This window comes from Dendrobates tinctorius, unplaced genomic scaffold (genome assembly GCF_039654945.1).
Source record: "Dendrobates tinctorius isolate UK_male_01 unplaced genomic scaffold, ASM3965494v1 ptg000114l, whole genome shotgun sequence".
In the NCBI taxonomy this organism is placed as follows: Eukaryota; Metazoa; Chordata; class Amphibia; order Anura; family Dendrobatidae; genus Dendrobates; species Dendrobates tinctorius.
The window spans coordinates 5,812,447-5,838,977 of record NW_027361782.1 but is presented as its reverse complement, the minus strand read 5'-3'; positions in this window follow the sequence as shown (position 1 = coordinate 5,838,977).

The window sequence follows — 26,531 nt, the reverse complement described above, 5'->3', positions numbered from 1 at the left end:
GGCCACAAAATCAGACCCTGAGGGGCCCTGGCCACAAAATCGGACCCTGAGGGGCCCCACTCACAAAATCGGACCCTGAGGGGCCACACCCACAAAATCAGACCCTGAGGGCCACACCCACAAAATCGGACCCTAAGGGGCCACACTTGCAAAATCGAACCTTGAGGGGCCACACCCACAAAATAGGAGCCTGAAGGATCCCGACCAACAATTCAAGCCCTGAGGAGCCCAGGCCAAGGAATGAGATCCAGAGGGGCCCCACCCACCAAATCAGACCCTGAGGCCAAAGTGGCCCCTGAGAGGCACATACAGTTAAAACAGATCCTGAGTTGAAAGTCGGAGGCTGATCGACCCCGGCCTCCATATCGGAGGCTGATCGACCCCGGCCTCCATATCGGAGGCTGATCGACCCCGGCCTCCAAATCGGAGGCTGATCGAACCCGGCCTCCAAATCGGAGGCTGATCGACCCCGGCCTCCATATCGGAGGCTGATCGACCCCGGCCTCCAAATCGGAGGCTGATCGACCCCGGCCTCCAAATCGGAGGCTGATCGACCCCGGCCTCCAAACCGGAGGCTGATCGACCCCGGCCTCCAAACCGGAGCCTGAGCCACCCCGGCCTCCAAATCGGAGGCTGAGCCACCCCGACCTCCAAATCGGAGGCTGAGCCACCCCGACCTCCAAATCGGAGGCTGAGCCACCCCGGCCTCCAAATCTGAGGCTGAGCCACCCCGGCCTCCAAATCGGAGACTGAGCAACCCCGGCCTCCAAATCGGAGGCTGAGTCACTCCGGCCTCCAAATCGGAGGCTGAGCCAAACCGTCCTCCAAATCGGAAGCTGATCGACCCTGGGGTCCAAATCGGAGGCTGAGCGAACCCCGGCCTCCAAATCGGGGGCTGAGCCACCCCGGCCTCCAAATCGGAGGCTCGACGACCGCGGCCTCCAAATCGGAGGCTCAACGACCCCGGCCTCCAAATCAGAGGCTCGACGACCCCGGCCTCCAAATCGGAAGCTCATCTACCCCCGCCTCCAAATCGGAGGCTGAGCGACCCCAGCCTCCAAATCTTACCCAGAGTGGCCCCACCCACCAAATCAAACCCAGAGAGGCCCTGCCCACCAAACACGACACTGAGGGGCCCCACCCACCAAATCGGACCCCGTGGGGCCCCGCCCACTAAATCGGACCCAGAGTGGCCCCGCCCACCAAATCGGACCCAGAGTGGTCCCGCACACCAAATCAGACCCTAAGGGGCCCCACCCACAAAATCGGACCTTGATGGCCCCCTGCCACAAAATCAGACCCTGAGGGGCCCCAACAAAATCGGACCCTGAGAGGCCTCGGCCAGAAAATCGGACCCTGAGGGGCCCCGCCCACCAAATTGGACCCTGAGGGGCCCCGCCCACCAAATTGGACCCAGAGGGGCCCCGCCCGCCAAATCGGACCCTGAGGGGACCCGCCCGCCAAATCGGACCCAGAGTGGCCTCACCCACAAAATCGGATCCAGAGTGGCCCCACCCACAAAATCGGATCCAGAGTGGCCCCATCCACAAAATTGGACAATGAGGGGCCCCGGCCACAAAATCGGACCCTGAGGTGCCCCACCCACAAAATCGGACCCTGAGGGTATCCGGCCACAAAATCAGACCCTGAGGGGACCCACCCACAAAATCGGACCCTGAGGGGCCCCACCCACAAAATCGGACCCTGAGGGGCCCCACCCACAAAATCAGAGCCTGAGGGATCCCGGCCAACAATTCAAGCCCTGAGGAGCCCAGGCCAAGGAATCAGATCCTGAGGGACCCCACAGGCCAAAGTGGCCCCTGAAAGGCACCCACAGTTAAAAAAGATCCTGAGTTGAAAGTCTTGCAGGGGCAGCAGGCTAGTCTATCTTAAAGGGACAGCCCGGGCACCATTTCAAACCACTATCTGTACTTCCTTCAGGAAATACAGATCTAGTATTGTTATTATTATTCAGTTGATTTCCACAATTAATGCGGCCCGAACCGCTACACGCACAGACTCTGTTGAGGCGTCGTTTCGAGGCCAGCGTCCACGAGTGGTGTGCTAAGTATTTTTTGAGTCGATCGGATTTGTAGTTTTTGCGGAATTTGCATTTGAAAAAACATTTTCCTCTCATTGGAATGCATTGTCTCAATGCATTTCAATGGGATAATTTTGCCACAAGGAAAACATGGGACAGTCGTGAGGTGGCAGTTAAGCTCAGTCATATGCGCAGGCACACCCAGTTACTATGCCAACGCCTACGAACTTTACATGACCACACCAGGACAGAGTTTCTGCCAGATAGTATCAGCTCTTAAAGTGAAACCCAAAGCACAAATGCAAATCTGATCGACCCTGGCCTACAAATCAGAGGCTTAGCCAACCAGGCCTCCAAATTGAACCCAGAGTGGCCCCGCCCACCAAATCGGACCCTGAGGGTCCCCGCCCACCAAATCGGACCCTGAGGGTCCCCGCCCACCAAATCGGACCCTGAGGGGCCTCACCCACCAAATCGGACCCTGAGGGGCTCCGCCCACCAAATTGGACCCTGAGGGCCCCACCCACAAAATCGAACCCTGAGGGGCCCCACCCACAAAATCGGACCCTGAGGGGCCCCACCCACAAAATCGGATCCTGAGGGGCCACACCCACAAAATCAGACCCTGAGGGTACCCGGCAACAAATTTGGACCCTGAGGGGCCCCAACCACAAAATCGGACCCTGAGGGTCCCCAACCACAAAATTGGACCCTGAGGGGCCCCGCCCACCAAATCGGACTCTGAGGGGCCCCGCCCACCATATCGGACCTAGAGTGGCGCCGCCCACCAAATCGGACCCTGAGAGGCCCCGCTCACCAAATCGGACTGAGGGGCCCCGCCCACCAAACCGGACCCTGAAGGGTCCCGCCCACCAAATTAGACCCAGAGTGGCCCCACCCACCAAATCGGACTCTGAGAGGCCCCGCCCACCAAATCGGACCCTAAGGGGCCCCGCTCACCAAATCGGACCCTGAGGGGCTCCGGCCACAAAATCAGACCCAGAGTGGCCCCGCCCACCAAATCGGACCCTGAGGGGCCCCGCCCACCAAATCGGACCCTGAGGGGCCCCGGCCACAAAATCGGACCCTGAGGGGCCCCACCCACAAAATCGGACCCTGAGGGGCCCCAGCCACAAAATCGGACCCTGAGGGGCCCCGGCCACAAAATCGGACCCTGAGGGACCCCGGCCACAAAATCGGACCCTGAGGGGCCCCACCCACCAAATCAGACCCTGAGGGGCCCTGGCCACAAAATCGGACCCTGAGGTGCCTCAACCACCAAATCGGACACTGAGGGGCCCCGGCCACAAAATCGGACCCTGAGGGGCCCCAACCACCAAATCAGACCGTGAGGGGACCCGGCCACCAAACCGGACCCAGGGGGGCCCCACCCACCAAATCGGACCCTGATGGGCCCCACCCACAAAATCGGACCCTCAGGGGCCCCACCCACAAAATCGGACCCTGAGGCCAAAGTCGCCCCTGAGAGGCACCCACAGTTAAAATGGATCCTGAGTTGAAAGTCTTGCAGGGGCAGCAGGCAGGTCTCTCTTAAAGGGGCAGCCCGGGCACCATTTCAAATCACTATCTGTACTTCCTTCAGGAAATACACATCTAGTTATAAGAATATTGCTTTGTTGGAGATTTTTCCTATATTGGTGGCGGTGAACCTGTGGAAGGAGTTTCGGAATAGAAGAGTCCATTTTAATTGTGACAACTTGGGAGTGGTGTGCTCCATTAACAGCTTGACTGCGTCCTCTCCTCCGGTGATTCGAGTTCTGTGGCAGTTAGTTTTAACTTGTTTATCAGTTAATGCTCATGTGACGGCTTCTCATGTGCCAGGTATTAGGAATTACATTGCTGATTCTTTGTCTCGTTCGCAGTGGGAGCGCTTTCGGACTTTGACCCCGGATGCGGAGGAAGCGGGTCTGGAGTGTCCAGACGGGCTTTGGAAGGTGGACTCAGGGCTGCAAAACCTCTAATATGGGCATCTCTGTCTTCTGGTACTTGGTCGATCTACGATTTAGTTTGGAGTTCTTGGGAAAACTGGTTGGGGACACGTTCGTATGGCACCTCTGGGGAGGATCAGTTGGGCGCGTTGCTGGCGTGGCTGGGTATTGGGGCAGAAGAGGGTTGGTCAGTGTCTAGGGTAGGACAGGTTAGGGCCGGTTTAGCTTTTGGATTTAAATTGCGGGGTTAGGTTGATTTGACCATGTGTTTTTTGGTCAGCCAGGCCATCAAGGGGTTCAGACGTCAGTGCAATAGGGCGGATTTCTGGCGTCCGCTATCATTTGGCATTCTTGAAAGGTTGGGGGCGGTGTTGGTCGATATTTGTGTGTCAAGGTTTGAGTGTTCTCTTTTTCGGGTGGCTTTTTCCCTTGCGTTTTTTGGGGCATTGAGGGTGGGGGCGTTGGTATCTCCTGGACGGTATTCCGGTGGGGGGTTGTTGGATAGGGATGTGGTTGTGGGTGACGGTGGTTTGGAGTTTTGGATAAGGCGGTCTAAAATGGACCAGGAGGGTAGGGGAAAAAGGGTGGTTTTGGGAGCAGTGCCAGGATTCCTGATGTGCCCGGTGCGATGTTTGCAGGATTACAGGTCGTGGCAACAGAGTGGCGAGGGGCCATTGCTGCGTCATGCTGATGGTTCCTTCTTGTCAAGGTTCTAGTTTGTGGTGGTTTTTCGCAAAGGTCTGGACAGATTGGGTATTGATGGGTCTAGGTTTGCTTCTCACTCTTTCAGGATTGGGGCAGCTACGAAGCGGCGGTTGGGGGCTTGGGATCAAAGGTAATACAGCGGATTGAACGGTGGGAATCGGGGCGTTACAGGTCGTATGCTCGCCCAGGGGAGTTGGGTGCGGAGCTACATTAGGCAGAGAATGTTGGGTTAATTTGTTTGCGCCTTGGTTGGTTAATGGTGTTTTTTTGTCATTACAGGTTGCACTCCTTTGCTGGTGTGGATCCTGGGCCATTCCTTTGTTTATTGGGGCACTCGGTGTGCGGACGTTCGTTGAGAAGGGTGGCAGCTGGGTTTTTCGTGAAGTGTGGTGGTAATTAGGTGGTTGGGTTTTAGGGGCATGGGTTGGAACAGGGTTTTGCAAGAGGTGCATAGTAGCGCTAGGCTTGATAATGACCCCGATATTTTAGTTCTTCGTGCAGGGGGAAATGATTTGGGGGTTCGTCCTTTTCGTGAATTAGTCAAGGATATTAAGCACGATCTTCTACGGCTGTGGTTGTCTTTTAAGGGGTTAACTGTGGTATGGTTTGAGATTGTCCCGAGAACGACTTGGCGGCATGCGAGATCGGTTGTCAAGTTAAATAGGGCAAGGATAAAGGTTAATAGGGCAGTGTCTAATTTCGTGGTTAGGAATGGGGGGGTGTCAGTTTGGCATTTTGACCTGGAGAGAGGGAGTGAGGAGTTTTGGCTGGCTGATGGTGTTCATCTGAATGATGTGGACATTGATTTGTGGGCATTGGGTCTGCAGGACGGTATTGAGAGGGCCATAGCATTTCGGTGTGGGGGGGTCTCAGGCAATCGAGGTTTTCAATTACCTTCGTTGTGGCGTTTGGGGGGAGGGGGTCCTTGAAGTTGGGGCTAAATTGGTTTTGGGGAATCTGTGGAAATATGGATTCCTCAATGTTATTATCCGTGGTTTGGGTCTGGTGATTTGGGGGGACTTCCGGCAGTGGTTGGTCGGATCCCCAGGGATTAAGTGGACAGTGCAACCCCGATGAGGTGTTGGTGCTCCCGAGCCAGTGGGGTAATGGCTGGGAGTAATTTATGGTATGTGTTTGTTCACAAAAAGTATTCTTTACGTTTTGGTCACCAGATTTGAGAGTTTCAAGGACTCTCGCCAAGGTTGCGTTTATATTTATAACTGTTGTATGTTATTTAAATAAAAGGCTGCTGTGGCCATTATATTCCATTCTGGTGTCCTGGTGTTATTTGCCGCTCAGGTGGGTTGGGAGTTTATTGGGGATTAGTGGTTGGTAGAGGCAACCCAGCCGCACATCACCAACTCCAATGTCAAGACAGGGACCAGAGCGAGCCGCACAACCCCCCCAGCGGCTAAGTGGAGGCCCTTCATGACAGTGGGTTGGAGGGAAGGGGTTAATCATCCCAGGGTGTGGAGGAGGTGGATAAAGGGGGGTATATTAGCATTCTTATGGGGGCGGTTACCTTTAGTTCCCACTCCGGAGCCACGAGGGATTGTCCTGTCCGCCCGCCCTAATTTTGTGCAGCATTGGTGTCTGGGGGTATGTTCTTCAATGTCACGGGTCATGATGGCCGGTTGGCGTTTGGGGGGAGGGGGTCCTTGAAGTTGGTGCTAAATTGGTTTTGGGGGATCTGTGGTAATATGGATTCCTCAATGTTATTATCCGTGGTTTGGGTCTGGTGATTTGTGGGGACTTCCGGCAGTGGTTGGTCAGATCCCCAGGGATTAAGTGGACAGTGTAACCCCGATGGGGTATTGGTGCTCCCGAGCCAGTGGGGTAACGGCTGGGAGTAATTTATGGTATGTTTTTGTCCACAAAAAGTATTCTTTACGTTTTGGTCATCAGATTTGAGAGCTTCAAGGACCCTCCCCAAGGTTGTGTTTATATTTATAAGTGTTGTATGTTACTTAAATAAAAGGCTGCTGTGGCCATTTTATTCCATTCTGGTGTCCTGGTGTTATTTGCAGCTCAGGTGGGTTGGGAGTTCATTGGGGTTTAGTGGTTGGTAGAGGCAACCCAGCCACACATCGCCAACTCCAATGTCATGTTTGTGAAAGCACTAGTGAAGCAACGTCACGTCCTATGCAAAGACAACTGACAACTTATGTTACTGGACAGGCTACACCACTATCTTTCTTTATAATAATAATAATAAATTTTATTTCTATAGCACCGACATATTCCGCAGCACTTTACAGTTCAGAGGGGATTTGTACAGACAATAAAGTAGACATTACAGTATAACAATAATCACATAGATCATAACAGATACCAAGAGGAATGAGGGCCCTGCTCGCAAGCTTACAGTCTATGAGGAAAAAGGGGAGACACGAAAGGTGGATGGTAACAATTGCCCTGATTGTTTGGACAAGCCATAGTGTTAAGTGTGTAACAGTACAGACACAGAGGGCTAATGGATGCATAAAGCACATTCCAAAGACTTACTGATAGGGAATTTAGATTGTGAGCCCCATCGAGGACAGTGATGATAATGTGTGCAAACTGTAAAGCGCTGCGGAATATGTTAGCGCTATATAAAAATAAAGATTATTATTATTATTATTATTATAAAGCTTGTGGGAACATGATGCGGGGAACCTGGTTATGGTACAACTTTTGACTGTGCCACCCAGGGATAGATTAGGTTAATGTGTTGAGGCGGTAGGCCAGTCTGAATAAATGAGTTTTCAGGGAACGCTTAAAATTATGGGGATTGGGGATTAATCGTATTGACCTGGGAAGTGCATTCCAAGGAATTGGCGCAGCACCTGTAAAGTCTTGGAGACGGGAGTGGGAGGTTCTCATTATTGAGGATGCTAACCTCAGGTCATCAGCAGAACGGAGGGCGCGGGTAGGGTGTTATACTGAAACAAGGGAGGAGATGTAGGGTGGTGCTGAGCCATGGAGGGCTTTGTGGGTAAGGGTAATAAGTTTGTACTGGATTCTGGAGTGGATGGGTAGCCAGTGTAATGACTGGCACAAGGTAGAGGCATCAGTGTAACGATTGGTGAGGAATATGATCCTGGCTGCAGCATTTAAGACAGATTGGAGAGGGGAGAGTTTGGTAAGAGGGAGACTGGTTAGAAGAGAGTTACAATAGTCGAGACAAGAATGAATAAGAGAAACAGTAAGAGTTTTTGCGGAGTCAAAAGTAAGAAAAGGTCGAATTCTAGAAATGTTTTTGAGGTGCAGATAACATGAGCGAGCCAGTGATCGTATGTGGGGGGGCAAAGGAAAGCTCGGAGTCGAGTATGACCCCAAGACAGCGGGCATGTTGCTGGGGAGTAATAGTGGAACCACACACGGAAATGGCAATATCGGGTATAGGTACATTAGTAGAGGGAGGAAACACAAGGAGTTCAGTCTTTGACAGGTTCAGTTTCAGATAAAGTGAGGACATGATGTTAAATACAGCGTCTAGACAATCGCCGGTGTTTTCTAGAAAGGCTGGCGTGATGTCAGGAGAAGAAGCATATAATTGGGTGTAATCAGCATAGAGATGGTACTGGAAACCAAATCTACTGATTGTTTGACCAATAGAGGCAGTGTACAAGGAGAAGAGGAGGGGGCCTAGAACCGATACTTGAGGAACCCTAACAGTAAGGGGAAGGTAAGAGGAGGAGGAACCGGCAAAAGATACAGTAAAGGAGTGGTCAGAGAGATAGGAGGAGAACCAGGAGAGAACAGTGTCCTTGAGGCCAATGGAATGGAGCATAGTGAGGAGGAGCTGATGATCCACAGTGTCGAATGGTGCAGAGAAATCCAAGAGAATTAGCATGGAGTAATGACCATTTGATTTAGCTGCTAGTAGATCATTAGAGACTTTAGTGAGGGCAGTTTCAGTAGAGTGTAAAGAGCAGAAACCGGATTGGAGAGGGTTGAGAAGAGAGTTATCCAGGCATTCCAGGAGTTTAGAGATGAAGGGAAGATTAGAGACAGGTTTATAGTTAGCGACACAGTTTTGGTCGGGGGATGGTTTTTTAAGTAGCGGATGTATGATGGCATGCTTAAATGAGGAGGGAAAGATACCAGAAGAGAGAGAGAGGTTAAATATTTTAGTTAGGTGAGGGGTGACACCAGGGGAAAGGGACTGGAGGAGTTGTGACGGAAATGGGTCACTGGTAGAGTTGAGCGATTTTTGCTTTTTTAGGGTCGAGTTTCGTTTCATGAAACCCGACTTTTCCAAAAGTCGGGTCGAGCAAAATCGGCCGACTTTAGGGAAAAGTCGGGGGTCCGACTGAAACACGAAACCCAATGTAAGTCAATGGGGAATTAAAGTCGGCAGTGAGAGGAGGACAGGAAACACACCTACAGTGCCCATTTGAATGCCAAAAGCATCTATTCTTCTTACTTAAGCTTGTCAACCTTAATTAACTTCATAATACTAGTTACGCACTGAAAAAAGGGGGTTATTTGGCTAAAGTTCTGGGGGGGTAGGGCTGGCTCCAGGTTTTCATGTGCCCTGGGCGAAAGAGCGCCCCTTTAACACATACCACAACTCATGATGCTCCGATACGGCAATGAAATGGCGGTAAAGTACAATGAAAAATACTTCACTTTTTACATCTCATGACGAGGCCCATCTATTTCTCCATACAGAATCATTGGTCCCATATAATGTTTGAAACAGTATATGATGAGCTCCACATAATGCTACAGTATATGTTGGTCCCCATGGATGAAGCTCCACTGTCTTATGGGCCCAAATAATGCTCCAAACATAATGGCCCCATTTCTTATGCTCTAGTGTATAATGGGCCCTGTAAATACTGCTCCAGTGTCTGATGTCCACCTTTGGAATGTTCCAGTGTATGGTGGGCCCCATCTATCATTCTCCAGAGTATAGTGCTCCCCAAAAATTGCTGTCCCAACATTGAAAACAATGAAATAAGTCTCCTCGCTAGGGAATCCCTGTACTAGTCTGGACTCCTCGTCGTCCCCATCTTCCATCTCACTGCACAGTATTTCAACCTTGCAAGTGCTGTGATCCTGAGCAAGCAGGGGGGCCCACTCGTTGGCGACGGCCCTGGCACAGGGCCCCTGATAGTACGGTGGTGTGTCTGACGGCGGGTGGGCCGAACCTGCACTTTCATCTGCAGCTTCCTCTTTGTCACCGTGTAAGATGGAACTGTATATGGGAAGGGTAACCTGAGTTTCATCAGGATCAGATTCAGGCCATGTAGCGTGCGAGGGGAATGTAGTGGTCTGGGTCAATGTACCAGCAGATTCATCGAGCAGTGGCTGGGCATCAGTGCACTTGTGTCACCCCCAGGAGTACGGTCGCAACAGTGGCATTACCTTCCTACTAGGGAGTGTGATGTCATGCTTGGGAGCAACGAAGGATCTCTCTAGCAGGTTAACTGATTGGGCGGCGTTATTCCCACGAGTCACGACCCTCCAAACAGCGTTCATGAAGGCAAAGTGTTTGTTTTACGTGGGCAGTATGGTTGCAAAGCTGAACCTTAAAGGAATGTCCAGAAGGGCACCACCAGGAGTGGAGCCTACGGCGTAATTTGACTCAACACGGGCAACCTCAACCATCCAGCAACAAAAAAGATGCACACATTGCAAGCTTAATTCCGTTAACGAATTAGACTCCGTCATGCCCCGCGGTCCGAGTCAGGCTTACTAGAGGGAGACGCGAGGCTCTGGCACGTGAGATTGGCCAATAACTGGTGTGTCATGCCCTTACATGTCCGTGGCTGCATGTGCGCTACACTGAAAAAGCCAGCGTTTGTCGCTTACAGGTGCAGATAACCCGCTGAACAATGTTAGTGATGGGGATCTGGGATTACAATTATTACCCGCAGACGATGATTTCCCAGTAAGTGCAGGTCAACCGCAGTTCCGGAATTAGGCCTAACCGTCATTCCTGAAAAAATGAAAAACTTACGTGTGCAAAACACAGGTGCTGTAGCTTGCTTAACAGCTCGCCAGCCGTTCTCACGCCCAGTATGGATTACACGTGATTGCACAAAGGTGAGAAAGGGTACCGTATCCCTGGATAACATGTATGGATAGCATAATGTACACATTCAAAATATATGTCTATAGATCAGGAGGCAGGCTCAGACGGTGTCAGGCCCAGTATGGATTACACGTGATTGCACAAAGGTGAGAAAGGGTACCGTATCCCCGGATAACATGTATGGATAACATAGTGTACACATTCAAAATATATGTCTATAGATCAGGTGGCAGGCTCAAACGGTGTCAGGCCCAGTATAGATTACATGTGATTGCACAAAGGTGAGAAAGGGTACCGTATCCCCGGATAAGATGTATGGATAGCATATTGTACACATTCAAAATATATGTCTATAGGTCAGGAGGCAGGCTCAGACGGTGTCAGGCCCAGTATGGATTACACGTGATTGCACAAAGGTGAGAAAGGGTACCGTATCCCCGGATAACATGTATGGATAGCATAGTGTACACATTCAAAATATATGTCTATAGATCAGGAGGCAGGCTCAGACGGTGTCAGGCCCAGTATGGATTTGACGGGCCAGACTACACAGCAGAGGAGCAGGGAGAGGTAAAGATTGCAAATGCTGGGGCCCTGCCCAAGCAAGGGGGGCCCACTCGTGGGCATCGGTACTGGCACTGGGCCCCTCATAGTACGGCAGTGTATCTGACGGCGGGTGTGCACCACCACCGTCAGAGACACTTGATTGCACTATGAGGGACCCTGTGCCAGTGCCCGCACCCAAGAGTCCGCCTACCCACCTGTCCAGGGCAACGGCACTTGCACGGTTTCGTGTGCTAGGTGGTGACCCTGGCCATGGGGGGGAGGCAGCACAGTTGCGGAGTTTTACAAAGTGGCATATGTTGATGTTGGACATTCAGCTGATGCAAAAGGCAAAATTTTTCAAGTCCCAGGAAGAGGAGGACCAAAGCAAGCCATTTTTCTGTCACCCTATGTGTCATCAGGGGAAGGTGGGACAAAATCCTTGGAAACCCATGCATGGTTCATTTTAATGAAGGTTAGATCATCCACATTTTGGGTTGACAGACGGGTCCTTTTTTCTGTCAGGATTGATCCAGCTGCACTGAAGACTCTTTCCGATAGCACACTTGCAGCTGGGCAAGCGAGCTCCTGTAAGGCATATTGTGTCAATTCAGGCCAGGTGTCCAGTTTAGCGCCCCAATAGTCAAAGGGGAATGACCTGTGTGGGAGAACATCGATATGGGAGGAAAAGTTGTTTGTAACCATAGTTGACAACTGCTGTCTCCTGTCACTTTCCATCGATGCAGTATTACCAGTTGTGTGAGCGGTACTTGAAAAATCAGTCCACAACATTGTCATGAAACCCCTGTCTCCAACGCCACTTCTGCTGTGTGCACCACGAACACCTCTGCCAAGCTGCCACCGGCCCGTACGGCTCGTGTGAGAACCATCACCGCTGCTGTGTGCTGGGAATGCCTCAACCAACCGGTTTACCAGAGTTGCTTGTTTATTAGCCAATAGAGTTGAGCGACTTTTGGTTTTTTAGGGTCGAGTTTCGTTTCGTGAAACCCGACTTTTCCAAAAGTCAGGTCGAGCAAGATCGGCCGATTATAGGGAAAAGTCGGGGTCGTCCCGAAACACGAAACCCAATGTAAGTCAATGGGGAATAAAAGTCGGCAGTGAGAGGAGGACAGGAAACACACCTACAGTGCCCATTTGAATGCCAAAAGCATCAATTCTTCTTACTTAAGCTTGTCAACCTTAATTAACTTCATAATACAAGTTACGCACTGAAAAATGGGGGTTATTTGGCTAAAGTTGTGGGGGGTAGGGCTGGCTCCAGGTTTTCATGTGCCCTGGGCGAAAGAGCGCCCCTTTAACACATACCACAACTCATCATGCTCCGATATAGCAGAGAAATAGCGGTATAGTACAATGAAAAATACTTCACTTTTTACATCTCATGACGAGGCCCATCTATTTCTCCATACAGAATCATTGGTCCCATATAATGTTTGAAACAGTATATGATGAGCTCCACATAATGATACAGCATATGTTGGTTCCCATGGATGAAGCTCCACTGTCTTATGGGCCCAAATAATGCTCCAAACATAATGGGCCCCATTTCTAATGCTCTAGTTTATAATGGGCCCTGTAAATGCTGTTCCAATGTCTGATGTCCACCTTTGGAATGTTCCAGTGTATGGTGGGCCCCATCTATCATTCTCCAGAGTATAGTGCTCCCCAAAAATTGCTGTCCCAACATTGAAAACAATGAAATAAGTCTCCTCGCTAGGGAATCCCTGTACTAGTCTGGACTCCTCGTCGTCCCCATCTTCCATCTCACTGCACAGTATTTCAACCTTGCAAGTGCTGTGATCCTGAGCAAGCAGGGGGGGCCCACTCGTTGGCGACGGCACTGGCACAGGGCCCCTGATAGTACGGTGGTGTGTCTGATGGCGGGTGGGCCGAACCTGCACTTTCATCTGCAGCTTCCTCTTTGTCACCGTGTAAGATAGAACTGTATATGGGAAGGGTAACCTGAGTTTCATCAGGGTCAGATTCAGGCCGTGTAGCGTGCGAGGGGAATGTAGTGGTCTGGGTCAATGTACCAGCAGATTCATCGAGCAGTGGCTGGGCATCAGTGCACTTGTGTCGCCCCCAGGAGTACGGTCGCCACAGTGGCATTACCTTCCTCCTAGGGAGTGTGATGTCATGCTTGGGAGCAACGAAGGATCTCTCTAGCAGGTTAACTGATTGGGCGGCGTTATTCCCACGAGTCATGACCCTCCAAACAGCGTTCATGAAGGCAAAGTGTTTGTTTTACGTGGGCAGTATGGTTGCAAAGCTGAACCTTAAAGGAATGTCCAGAAGGGCTCCACCAGGAGTGGAGCCTACGGTTAAATTCGACTCCACCTGGGAAACCTCAACCATGCCAGCTACAGAAAAGATGCACACATTGCAAGCTTAATTCCGTTAACGAACGAGACTCTGTCATGCCCCGCGGTCCGAGTCCGGCTTACTAGAGGAACACGTGAGGCTCTGGCACATGAGATTGGCCAATAACTGGTGTGTCATGCCCTTACATGTCCGTGGCTGCATGTGCGCTACACTGAAAAGGCCAGCGTTTGTCGCTTACAGGTGCAGATAACCCGCTGAACAACGTTAGTGATGGGGATCATTGATTACAATTATTACCCGCGAACGATGATTTCCCAGTAAGTGCAGGTCAACCGCAGTTCCGGAATTAGGCCTAACCGTCATTCCTGAAAAAATGAAAAACTTACGTGTGCAAACCACAGGTGCTGTAGCTTGCTTAACAGCTCGCCAGCCGTTCTCACGCCCAGTATGGATTACACGTGATTGCACAAAGGTGAGAAAGGGTACCGTATCCCCGGATAACATGTATGGATAGCGTACACATTCAAAATATATGTCTATACATCAGGAGGCAGGCTCAGACGGTGTTAGGCCCAGTATGGATTGCACGTGATTGCACAAAGGTGTCAAAGACTGATCTCCTGGTGTTTCCTCCCTCTACTAATGTACCTATACCTGACATTGCCATTTCTGTGTGTGGTTCCACTATTATTCCCCAGCAACAGGCCCGCTGTCTTGGGGTCATACTTGATTCCGAGCTTTCCTTTGCCCCCCACATTCGATCACTGGCTCGCTCTTGTCATCTGCACCTCAAAAACATTTCTAGAATTCGACCTTTTCTTACCTTTGACTCTGCAAAAACTCTTACTGTTTCTCTTATTCATTCTCGTCTTGACTATTGTAACTCTCTTCTAATCGGTCTCCCTCTTACCAAACTCTCCCCCCTCCAATCTGTCTTGAATGCTGCAGCCAGGATCATATTCCTCACCAATCGTTACACCGATGCCTCTACCTTGTGCCAGTCATTACACTGGCTACCCATCCACTCCAGAATTCAGTATAAACTTATTACTCTCACTCACAAAGCCCTCCATGGCTCAGCACCACCCTACATCTCCTCCCTTGTTTCAGTATACCACCCTACCCGCGCCCTCCGTTCTGCTGATGACCTGAGATTAGCATCCTCAATAGTCAGAACCTCCCACTCCCGTCTCCAAGACTTTACACGTGCCGCGCCAATTCTTTGGAATGCACTTCCCAGGTCAATACGATTAGTCCCCAATCCCCACAATTTTAAGCGTGTCCTGAAAACGCATTTATTCAGACTGGCCTACCACCCCAACACATTAACCTAATCTATCCCTGTGTGGCAGAGCCAAAAGTTTTACCATAACCAGGTTCCCCGCATCATGTTCCCACATGCTTTATGCCTCCATTAGCCCTCTGTGTCTGTACTGTTACACACTTAACATTATGACTGGTCCATACAATCAGGGTAACTGTTACCACCCACCTTTCGTGTCTCCCTCTTTCCTCATAGACTGAAAGCTTGCGAGCAGGGCCCTCTTTCCTCTTGGTATTTGTTATAATCTACTGTATGTGATTATTGTTATGCTGTAATGTCTATTGTCTGTACAAATCCCCTCTGAAATGTAAAGTGCTGCGGAATATGTCGGCGCTATAAAAATAAAATTTATTATTATTAAAGGTGAGAAAGGGTACCGTATCCCCGGATAACATGTATGGATAGCGTACACATTCAAAATATATGTCTATACATCGGGAGGCAGACTCAGACGGTGTCAGGCACAGTATGGATTTGACGGCCCAGACTACACAGCGGAGGAGCAGGGAGAGGTAAAGATTGCAAATGCTGGGGCCCTGCCCAAGCAAGGGGGGCCCACTCGTGGGCGTCGGTACTGGCACTGGGCCCCTCATAGTACGGCGGTGTGTCTGACGGCGGGTGTGCACCACCACCGTCAGAGACACTTGATTGCACTATGAGGGACCCTGTGCCAGTGTCCGCACCCAAGAGTCGGCCTACCCACCTGTCCAGGGCAACGGCACTCGCACGGTGTCGTGCGCTAGGTGGTGACCTCGGCCATGGGGGGGGGGGAGGCAGCACAGTTAGGGAGTTTTAGAAAGTGGCATATGTTGATGTTGGACATTCAGCTGATGCAAAAGGCGAAATAGGTCAAGTCCCAGGAAGAGGAGGACCAAAGCAAGCCATTTTTCTGTCACCCTATGTGTCATCAGGGGAAGGTGGGACAAAATCCTTGGAAACCCATGCATGGTTCATTTTAATGAAGGTTAGATCATCCACATTTTGGGTTGACAGACGGGTCCTTTTTTCTGTCAGGATTGATCCAGCTGCACTGAAGACTCTTTCCGATAGCACACTTGCAGCTGGGCAAGCGAGCTCCTGTAAGGCATATTGTGCCAATTCAGGCCAGGTGTCCAGTTTAGCGGCCCAATAGTCAAAGGGGAATGACCTGTGTGGGAGAACATCGATATGGGAGGAAAAGTAGTTTGTAACCATAGTTGACAACTGCTGTCTCCTGTCACTTTCCATCGATGCAGTATTACCAGTTGTGTGAGCGGTACTTGAAAAATCAGTCCACAACATTGTCATGAAACCCCTGTCTCCAACGCCACTTCTGCTGTGTGCACCATGAACACCTCTGCCAAGCTACCCCCGACCCGTACGGCTCGTGTGAGAACCATCACCGCTGCTGTGTGCTGGGAATGACTCAACCAACCGGTTTACCAGAGTTGCTTGTTTATTAGCCAATATTAGGTCAAGGTTCTCCTGTGGCAGGATGTTTTGTAATTTGCCTCTATAGCATGGATCCAGGATGCTGGCCAACCAGTAGTCGTCATCGTTCATCATTTTGGCAATGCGGGGGTCCCTTTTTAGGATCTGCAAGGCATAATCTGACATGTGGGCCAATGTTCCCGGTGTCAATGATGCACTGCGAGTGCTGGTTGGAGGAGCACTTTCTGGCAAATCCACATCCCTCCAGTCACGCACAAACCCTGTACCAGACCTTGTCACGCCAACATTTTCACTTGCCCCACGAGATACATCCTCCTCCCCTAAGTAATCATCCCCATCATCATCCTCCTCTTCTTCCTCCACCTCGTCCAGGAGAGGTCACTGAGCAGACAATGGCTGAATGTCATCAAGGATTCCATCCTCGTCAACATTGGCTGCAGACGCCTGCTCCTTAAGGTGCATCATGAGCAGATGCATAAGTGGGATGCTCATGCTTAGGATGGCGTCGTCTGCGCTTACCAGCTGTGTGCGTTCCTCAAAACACTGAAGGACTTTACAGAGGTCTTTCAGCTTCGACCACTGCACACCTGTCAACTCCATGTCTGCTCTCAAAGTGCCTGGCCGTGTATCCTCCCACAAATGCATTATGGCCTGCCTCTGCTCGCACAGCCACTCCACCATGTGCAGGGTGGAGTTCCACCTTGTTGCAATGTCTATAATGAGGCGGTGGTTGGGAAGGTGGAGCAATCGCTGCAGCTTCTGCATATGAACGGAGTGTACAGGCGACCGGCGGATGTGTGCGCACAGTCTTCGCACCTTCTGGAGCAGGGCTGTTAACTCCGGATAATTTTTGAGGAAGCACTGCACCACCAGGTTCAAGGTGTGAGCCAAGCAAGGTATGTGGCTGAGTTTTGAAAGGGCTATGGCTGCCACAAAATTACGGCCGTTATCACTAACTACCTTGCCTGCCTCAAGATGTACACTACCCAGCCATGACTCAGTTTGTCACTTCAAGTACTCGGCCAGCACCTCGGCGGTATGTCTGTCGCCCAAACACATCATCTGCAACACAGCCTGCTGACGCTTTCCACTAGCTGCTCGATAGGGGGACACCTCGTGTGCAATAGTGGCAGCTGCAGATGGAGTGCTCGTACGACTGTGCTATGTGGACGAGCTTTCGCTTCTGGAGGAGGAGGAGGAGGAGGAGGGTCGAACGCCTACAGCCAACTGTTTCCTATACCGTGCGCTAGGCAGCACTGTCCCACCACCGCTGTCCCCTGTGGACCCTGCATCCACCACATTAACCCAGTGCGCAGTGATGGACACGTAACGGCCCTGGCCATGCCGACTGGACCATGCATCAGTTGTGAGGTGCACCTTTCCACTCACTGACTGCTTGAGTGCATGGACAATGCGGTCTTTTACATGATGGTGGAGGGCTGGGATGGCTTTGCGAGAGAAGAAGTGGCGACTGGGTAGGTCATAGCGTGGTACTGCATAGGCCATGAGTTCGCGGAAAGCTGCGCTTTCCACCAACCGATAGGGCATCATCTCAAACGAGATTAGTTTGGCAATGTGGGCGTTCAAACCCAGTGTACGCGGATGAGAGACTGAGTACTTTCTTGACCTACTCATAGTGTCTGGGAGGGTGAGCTGGACTTGAGAGCTGCATATGGTGGAAGTAGAGGTGGACAGGGCGGACTGAGAGAGGGTTGATGATGGTGATGGAGTTGGTGTTCTTTCTGATGGCCTAGATTCAGTATTTCGTTGATATAACAGTGGGATTCCCTGACTGCTGTGGCCTTGCAACGACACCTCAACATTTGCTGCTGTGCTAACCGTTGGGCTTACAGTGGGGGAAACAATGTAGCGTTGCTGACTACCTTCTTTGTGATCAGTTGCACATGTGGCACATGAGGTTTGGTGTTGTGTCCACGCTTGCAAGTGCATGGTGGTTAAATGTCTAAGCATGCAACTGGTATTCAAATTTTTCAGATTTTTCCCTCGGCTAAAGGTCTTTGCGCACTTCTTACAGATAACCTTGGCCTGATCATGAGGATTTTGTTCAAAAAAGTGCCACACTGCACTCTTCCTACTTTGGCAGACATTTTGCGGCCTAGCACGCTGTGATCTTTTGACCCTCTGGACAAGCTGTCCAGCAACTGTTTTGATTTTTGGAAACTGTCTTTGGAGTGCTCCGGGCCTGCCAGATAACAGCTGTTGCAATGTCGATGTCTGCTGTGGATGATCCTCATCTGAGCTATTGGAAGCAGCACCCTCTTCCCCCAATGGATGCCAATCTGGGTCAACAACTGGGTCATCCATCACCTCCTCTTCAATGTCATGTGCACCTTCCTCTGTGTCACCGTGTATGGTGGTATAGTGTGCGGGAAGGGGCACCTGAGTCTCATCAGGGTCAGAATCTGGCTCTGTACACTGCGAGGACAATCTAGTGCTCTGAGTGAATGTACCAACAGAATCATCTATCAGCGGCTGTGCATCAGTGCACTCCATGTCAGATTCATCTTGGCCTGGGTAATTCACCATTTCACTTGATAATCCAGGCATGGTATGTGAAAACAGCTCCATGGAGTAATCAGTAGTATGGCCTGCGTCATCCTTCAATCTTGGTTGGGGTGAAGGACACAAGGAAAGGTGTGGTTCATGAACATGAGCCTCCAATGACGACTCAGTGCTTTTACTTTTTACAACTTCAGAAGAGGAGGCGATAGAGCTGGAGGCTGAGTCAGCAATGTAAGACAAAACTTTTTCCTGATGCTCTGGCTTTAAAAGCGGTTTGCCAACTCCTAGAAAACTAAGCCTTCGAAGCCTTATGGAGCCAGACGATGATGCAGGCTCAACACCTCCTGCATTCGGTCCTATTTTGCTCTTGCCACTACCATCAGATCCACCACCAACACCATCATTACCAGCTGCCAACCCCCGCCCAATTCCACGGCCTCTTCCACCAGCCTTCCTCATTTTTTGTAGAAATGTAGACAAAATCCAACAAACTATATAGTAATGTAAAACAAGGTACAAGGTGTCTATAGGATAGGGGAGATTTTGAATTTCTGCACACACTTGTGGACACTGGACACTTATGGATTGTGTGAGGCCCACTGAATATCACAGCGCTATGTCACAGGCTCAATGGCACAGGTGTGAAAAAAGTGACTACAGGATAAGGGAGATTTTGAATTTCTGCACACACTAGTGGACACTGGACACTTTTGGATTGTGTGAGGCCCACTGAATATCAGAGCGCTATGTCACAGGCAGAAATTGGCTAGTGTATCACATACTACAAGGTGTATGTAGAATTGGGCAGAATAGGAATCTTCCTAGAGTGTAGGTCTGTAAGAACGAAACAAGTCCTCCACTTATCCTTCCACAGTGACACACAGATAGCTTCACTGTGGCCGTGATAACAGCCGTTACACGGTACTGAGAGGAGCGTGCACGTACACGGCTGTCCGGTGTACGTAAAATTGTCAAGCTCCGTGTTTTTTAAGTATACGGACTGACACACGCTGTCTCTCTAAAGTTTTGAATGTGATCAAACAGCAAATATATTTAACTGTTTGAAAGCTAGACAAAACTAGTAGGTGCAGGTCTGTAAGAACGGAACATGTCCTCGACTTATTCTCACAGAGTGACACACAGATAGCTTCACTGTGGCCGTGATAACAGCCGTTACACGGTACTGAGAGGAGCGTGCACGTACACGGCTGTCCGGTGTACGTAAAATTGTCAAGCTCCGTGTTTTTTAAGTATACGGATTGACACACGCTGTCTCTCTATAGTTTTGAATGTGATCAAACAGCAAATATATTTAACTGTTTGAAAGCTAGACAAAACTAGTAGGTGCAGGTCTGTAAGAACGGAACATGTCCTCAACTTATTCTCACAGAGTGACACACAGATAGCTTCACTGTGGCTGTGATAACAGCCGTTACACGGTACTGTGTGAGGAGCGTACACCGCTGTATGGTGTGAAAAAATGCACGCTCAGTACCTCAGCAGGACAAAAAAAAAAAATGGGATTGCTTTTAAAAAAGCAGTTTGCAGAGCAGAGGGTAAACAGCAATGCAGCTATCAGGAAGCCTTAGAAGGCAGCCTGACAACCAACACCGCTGATCCACCACAATATAGCCTCCCCTTGCACTGCACACACAGTGACTGGTGTGTTGTACAGGCAAAATCGCTAGCAGCAGAAGCAGTTTTTTTTTCGTTTCATGAAACCCGACTTTGCCAAAAGTCGGCGACTTTTGAAATTTTTCGACCCGTTTCACTCAACTCTATTAGCCAATAGTAGGTCAAGGTTCTCGTGTGGCATGATGTTTTGCAATTTGCCTTTATAGCGTGGATCCAGGATGCTGGCCAACCAGTAGTCGTCATCGTTCATCATTTTGGCAATGCGGGGGTCCCTTTTTGGGATCTGCAAGGCATAATCTGACATGTGGGCCAATGTTCCCGGTGTTAATGATGCACTGCGAGTGCTGGTTGGAGGAGCACTTTCTGGCAAATCCACATCCCTCCAGTCACGCACAAACCCTGTACCAGACCTTGCCACACCAACATTTTCACTTGCCCCACGAGATGCATCCTCCTCCACTAAGTAATCATCACCATCATCATCCTCCTCCTCCTCTTCTTCCTCCACCTCGTCCAGGAGAGGTCCCTGAGCAGACAATGGCTGAATGTCATCAAGGATTCCCTCCTCCTCTTCCTCCTCGTCAACATTGGCTGCAGACGCCTGCTCCTTAAGGTGCGTCAAAGTTTGCATGAGCAGACGCATAAGTGGGATGCTCATTCTTAGGATGGCGTCGTCTGCACTTACCAGTCGTGTGCATTCCTCAAAACACTGAAGGACTTTACAGAGGTCTTTCAGCTTCGACCACTGCACACCTGTCAACTCCATGTCTGCTCTCAAAGTGCCTGGCCATGTATCCTCCCACAAATGCATATTGGCCTGCCTCTGTTCGCACAGCCGCTCAACCATGTGCAGGGTGGAGTTCCACCTTGTTGCAATGTCGATAATGAGGCGGTGGTTGGGAAGGTGGAGCAATCGCTGCAGCTTCTGCATACGAATGGAGTGTACAGGCGACCGGCGGATGTGCGCGCACAGTCTTCGCACCTTCTGGAACAGGGCTGTTAACTCCGGATAATTGAAGCACTGCACCACCAGGTTCAAGGTGTGAGCCAAGCAAGGTAAGTGGCTGAGTTTTGAAAGGGCTATGGCTGCCACAAAATTACGGCCGCTATCACTAACTACCTTGCCTGCCTCAAGATGTACACTGCCCAGCCATGACTCAGTTTGTCGCTGAAAGTACTCGGCCAGCACCTCGGCGGTGTGTCTGTCGCCCAAACACATCATCTGCAACACAGCCTGCTGACGCTTTCCACTAGCTGCTCAATAGGGGGACACCTCGTGTGCAACAGTGGCAGCTGCAGATGGAGTGCTCGTACGACTGCGCTCTGTGGACGAGCTTTCGCTTCTGGAGGAGGAGGAGGAGGGTCGAACGCCTACAGCCAACTGTTTCCTATACCGTGGGCTAGGCAGCACTGTCCCACCACCACTGTCCCCTGTGGACCCTGCATCCACCACATTAACCCAGTGCGCAGTGATGGACACGTAATGGCCCTGGCCATGCTGACTGGACCATGCATCTATTGTGAGGTGCGCCTTTCCACTCACTGACTGCTTGAGTGCATGGACAATGCGGTCTTTCACATGATGGTGGAGGGCTGGGATGGCTTTGTGAGAGAAGAAGTGGCATCTGGGTAGGTCATAGCGTGGTACTGCATAGGCCATGAGTTCGCGGAAAGCTGCGCTTTCCACCAACCGATAGGGCATCATCTCTAACAAGATTAGTTTGGCAATGTGGGTGTTCAAACCCAGTGTACGCAGATGAGAGACTGAGTACTTTCTTGACCTACTCATAGTCTCTGGGAGGGTGAGCTGGACTTGACAGCTGCATATGGTGGAACTAGCAGTGGACAGGGCGGACTGAGGGAGGGTTGATGATAGTGATGGAGTTGGTGTTCTTTCTGAAGGCCTAGATTCAGTCTTTCATTGATATAACAGTGGGATTCCCTGACTGCTTTGGCCTTGCAACGACACCTCAACATTTGCTGCTGTGCTAACCGCTGGGCTTACAGTGGGGGAAACAATGTAGCATTGCTGACTACCTTCTTTGTGATCAGTTGCACATGTGGTACTTGAGGTTTGGTGCTGTGTCCTCGCTTGCAAGTGCATGGTGGTTAAATGTCTAAGCATGCAACTGGTATTCAAATTTTTCAGATTTTTCCCTCGGCTAAAGGTCTTTGCGCACTTCTTACAGATAACCTTGGCCTGATCATGAGGATTTTGTTCAAAAAAGTGCCACACTGCACTCTTCCTACTTTGGAAGACATTTTGCGGCCTAGCATGCTGTGCTATTTTGACCGTCTGGACAAGCTGTCCAGCAACTCTTTTGATTTTTGGAACCTGTCTTTGGAGTGCTCCGGGCCTGCCAGATAACAGCTGTTGCGATGTCGATGTCTGCTGTGGATGCTCCTCCTCCTCATCTGAGCTATTGGAAGCAGCACCCTCTTCCCCCAATGGATGCCAATCTGGGTCAACAACTGGGTCATCCATCACCTCCTCTTCAATGTCATGTGCACCTTCCTCTGTGTCACCGTGTATGGTGGTATAGTATGCGGGAAGGGGCACCTGAGTCTCATCAGGGTCAGAATCTGGCTCATTACACTGCGAGGTCAATGTAGTGCTCTGACTGAATGTACCAGCAGAATCATCTATCAGTGGCTGAGCATCAGTGCACTCCATGTCAGATTCATCTTGGCCTGGGTAATTCACCATTTCACTTGATAACCCAGGCATGGTATGTGAAAACAGCTCCATGGAGTAATCAGTTGTATGGCCTGCGTCATCCTTCAATCTTGGTTGGGGTGAAGGACACAAGGAAAGGTGTGGTTCATGAACATGACCCTCCAATGATGACTCAGTGCTTTTATTTTTTACAACTTCAGAAGAGGAGGCGATAGAGCTGGAGACTGAGTCAGCAATGTAAGCCAAAACTTTTTCCTGAAGCTCTGACTTTAAAATCGGTTTGCCAACTCCTAGAAAACTAAGCCTTCGAGGCCTTGTGGAGCCAGACGATGACGCAGGCTCAACACCTCCTGCATTCGGTCCTATTTTGCTTTTGCCACTACCATCAGATCCACCACCAACACCACCATTACCAGCTGGCAACCCCCGCCCAATTCCACTGCCTCTTCCACCAGCCTTCCTCATTTTTGGTAAAAATGTACACAAAATCCCACAAACTATATAGTAATGTAAAACAAGGTACAAGGTGTATATAGGACAGGGGAGACGTAGAATTTCTGAACACACTTGTGGACACTGTTGGATTGTGTGAGGCCCAGTTAATATCACACCGCTATGTCACAGGCTCAATGTCGCAGGTGTGAAAAATGTCACGATAGGACAGGGGAGATGTAGAATTTCTGAACACACTTGTGGATACTGTTGGATTGTGTGAGGCCCAGTTAATATCACACCGCTATGTCACAGGCTCAATGTCGCAGGTGTGAAAAATGTCACTACAGGACAGGGGAGATTTAGAATTTCTGAACACACTTGTGGACACTGTTGGATTGTGTGAGGCCCGGTTAATATCACACCGCTATGTCACAGGCTCAATGTCGCAGGTGTGAAAAATGTCACTAAAGGACAAGGGAGATTTAGAATTTCTGAACACACTTGTGGACATTGTTGTGTGAGGCCCAGTTAATATCACACCGCTATGTCACAGGCTCAATGTCGCAGGTGTGAAAAATGTCACTATAGGACAGGGGAGATGTAGAATTTCTGAACACACTTGTGGACACTGTTGGATTGTGTGAGGCCCAGTTAATATCACACCGCTATGTCACAGGCTCAATGTCGCAGGTGTGAAAAATGTCACTATAGGACAGGGGAGATTTAGAATTTCTGAACACACATGTGGACACTGTTGTGTGAGGCCCAGTTAATATCACACCGCTATGTCACAGGCTCAATGTCGCAGGTGTGAAAAATGTCACTATAGGACAGGGGAGATTTAGAATTTCTGAACACACTTGTGGACACTGTTGGATTGTGTGAGGCCCAGTTAATATCACACCGCTATGTCACAGGCTCAATGTCCAGGTGTGAAAAATGTCACGATAGGACAGGGGAGATGCAGAATTTCTGAACACACTTGTGGACACTGTTGTGTGAGGCCCAGTTAATATCACACCGCTATGTCACAGGCTCAATGTCGTAGGTGAGAAAAATGTCACTATAGGACAGGGGAGATGTAGAATTTCTGAACACACTTGTGGACACTGTTGAATTGTGTGAGGCCCAGTGAATATCACACCGCTATGTCACAGGCTCAATGTCGTAGGTGTGAAAAATGTCACTATAGGACAGGGGAGATGTAGAATTTCTGAACACACTTGTGGACACTGTTGAATTGTGTGAGGCCCAGTGAATATCACACCACTATGTCACAGGCAGAAATTGGCTAGTGTATCACAAACTACAAGGTGTATGTAGAATTGGGCAGAATAGGAATCTCCCTAGAGTGTAGGTCTGTAAGAACGGAACATGTCCTCGACTTATCCTTACAGAATCACACACAGATAGCTCCACTGTGGCCGTGATAACAGCCGTTACACAGTACTGAGAGAGGAACGTGCACGTACACCGCTGTCCGGTGTCCGTAAAATTTTCAAGCTCCGTGTTTTTTAAGTATACGGACTGACACACGCTGTCTCTCTATAGTTTTGAATGTGATCAAACAGCAAATATACTTAACTGTTTGAAAAGCAGACAAAACTAGAAGGTGGAGGTCTGTAAGAACGGAACATGTCCTCGATTTATTCTTACAGAGTCACACACAGATAGCTTCACTGTGGCCGTGATAACAGCCATTACACGGTACTGTGTGAGGAGCGTACACCGCTGTATGGTGTGAAAAAATGCACGCTCAGTACCTCACCAGGACAAAAAAAAAAATTTGGATTGCTTTTAAAAAAGCAGTTTGCAGAGCAGTGGGAAAACAGCAATGCAGCTATCAGGAAGCCTTATAAGGCAGCCTAACAACCAACACAGCTGATCCAGCAAAATATATCCTCCACTTGCACTGCACACACAGTGACTGGTGTGTTGTACAGGCAAAATCGCTAGCAGCAGAAGCAGTTTTTGGTGTCTTCTTCCCTGCCTAACGCTCTCCCTACAGAATCAGCAGCAGCCGCTCTCCCTATTCTGAGATCAGCATGAGTAACATGGCGGTCGGCGTGCACGCCCTTTTATACCCCCTGTGACGCTCCCCAAAGCAAGCCAATCACTTGCATGCCCTTCTCAAAGATGGTGGTGACCCCTGCCTATGTCATGACGTTGCCCACAGTGTCCGTGGATCCTGATTGGCTGAAAATGGGCATTTGAAACGCGACTTTGGCGCTAAAGTGGCTGAGCTCGTGGCCGACCTCACCCTAGGGTCAGGTTTCGTTTCATGAAACCCGACTTTACCAAAAGTTGGCGACTTTTGAATTTTTTCGACCCGTTTCACTCAACTCTAGTCACTGGTGCAAGTGGTTGGGCGAGAAGATGCAAGGAGCCTGCTTACTTCTTCTTCTGTGACTGGTTCAAAATCAGAGAGTGAGCTAGATGCAGTGGGGGGAGGGAGGACAGTGCATGGTATGAGGTGATTGGGAGATAATTTCCTGTCGGATCTGGTCAATTTTTTTTTTGAAGTAATTGGCCAGATCGTCAGCTTGGAGCTCCGTGGTTGGGGCCTGTACTCTTGGGTTGAGTAGAGAATGAAAAATGTCATAGAGACGTTTAGGGTTATTGGATAGTGAGGTGATGAGGGTGTTGAACTAGGTTTGTTTGGAGAGGTAAAGGGCAGTGTTGTATGTTCTAAGCAAAAACTTATCATGGATGAAATCTTCGTGTAGATTGGATTTTCTCCACAGACGTTTGGCGCACCTGGAGCACCGCTGCAGGAAACGTGTTTGCAGGGTGTGCCAGGGTTGTCGCCATCTGTGTTGTGATGTTCTATTTTTAGGGGGTGCAAATTCATCCAGGGCACTTTGAAGTGTTTCATTGTAATTCTTCAATGCAGAATC